Genomic DNA, 1738 nt, shown 5'->3' with positions numbered 1-1738 from the left:
GTGGCAGGACGAATGAGCCGGTAGCTCCACCCTTGAGCAGGCAGGTTCCAGGCTGGGGGGAAGGGAGGCCACAAATATACTTTTACTGATCTCTGGAAAGTGTTAGTTTAAGTGGTTTTACACTGATTTAATATATCCAGTTTAGTTTATTTTTGTCCTAATTTTTATTACTTACATTATTTTGATTACTGAGAATTTAATTTTCTCTACTTTTAGTTTCCTATCATTAAATCAATTGATTTTAGGTCTTTATTCTTTTCTGATGTATACATTTTAATATTTCAACTTATTTCTGATCATTGTATGCCACATCTTTTGATATATTATAAGCATAGCTATACACATCTCTTTGTTACTCTGTGTGTCTACTTTTCCTATGTACTCATTCATTGATTCATACTAAGTGCAATTGTTGAGAATATGGATGTATTTATGAACTTATCTTCATTATCAAATTAACTATCATTTTCTGCTGTTCTGCTATTTAACAAATACCATTTAGATATTATACATACATTGACCTTGATTTCCTATCTTTAAAAATAATTTGTTCAAATGACCCTCTTTGTTATGAGTATCCTTAGTCCATTGAGGGGACGGGCCTATTTTCTCAAATAAATAGTTCAAAATATTCTTTTAAGATCATTAAGAGAATGATACTGAGGCACAAACCAAACCTTAACAGAAGTTCCAGTTATCCTATTGACTGGCATTTCCTTCATTTAGTAATATTATCATAAATGAAGAAAAATAATAGCTGACCTTTCAGGTATTTTTATGTCATAGCAGGAATTTTAAAACTGAATAATGTGGGGGGTTGGTATCTGCAGATGGAATGGATCCCTAGGTGAGGTGTTCTCTGAATGGCCTTTTCTTCACTCTGTTCCATTTTTTTGTTGATGTATTTCTTTTGGAGGAAGCCATGCAACCCCATCTCTCAACTGGGGTCTGTGCCTAACTAACAGAAGAGCTAAGGGAAGGACTGAAGGAGGGGAAGGGGATTGCAACCCCATAGGTAGAACAACAATGTCAACTCATCGGAACTTCCAGAGCTCCCAGAGAGTGAACCGTTAACCAAAGAGTATCCATGGAGGGATCCATGGCTCCAGATACATATGTAGTAGAGGATGGCCTTATCTGACATCGATGCAAGGGGGGGGAGGCTTGGTTCTGTGGAGGTTTGATGCTCAGGCATAGGGGATGCTAGAGTTGTGAAGCAGAAGTGGGTGAGTGGATGGAGAAGCTCCCTCTTAGAGGCAAAGGGATTAGGGAGAGAGAATGAATGGAATGGAGGTGTTGTAGAGGTGTAAGGGAGATATCATTTGAAATGTAAATAAATAAAATGATTCATTAAAAATACAAAAAGTGTGAATAAAGTAATGGCTTAAATAGAGAATATTCTTCTTGAGTTGTCCAATGTTATGTTTTATCAAAACACTGATCAACTTTGCTTCATAATGTTGATCACATCCGCATATAGCCAGCTACTCTACAAACATCTCACCAAGTGTTGCTAAGCTAGTTTTGCATGTGCCTAGATTTCTGACAGTTGAAGACTCTAAATTGTATCTCAAAAGCTCTCTCTTCTACAGTTAATGCAGACACTGATGTGATCTCTCACTGCAGGCATAGCTTCATACATTGTACATTGTACATTGTGGCTTTTTGTTTATTTTGGTTATATTTGTTTTTACTAATAACACTTAATTGGAGTTCTAGAAAGCTTATATTCACTCAA

This window comes from Mus caroli, chromosome 4 (genome assembly GCF_900094665.2).
Source record: "Mus caroli chromosome 4, CAROLI_EIJ_v1.1, whole genome shotgun sequence".
NCBI classification, from domain to species: Eukaryota; Metazoa; Chordata; class Mammalia; order Rodentia; family Muridae; genus Mus; species Mus caroli.
The sequence above is the reverse complement of the archived record's forward strand: the minus strand, read 5'-3'. Positions refer to the sequence as shown.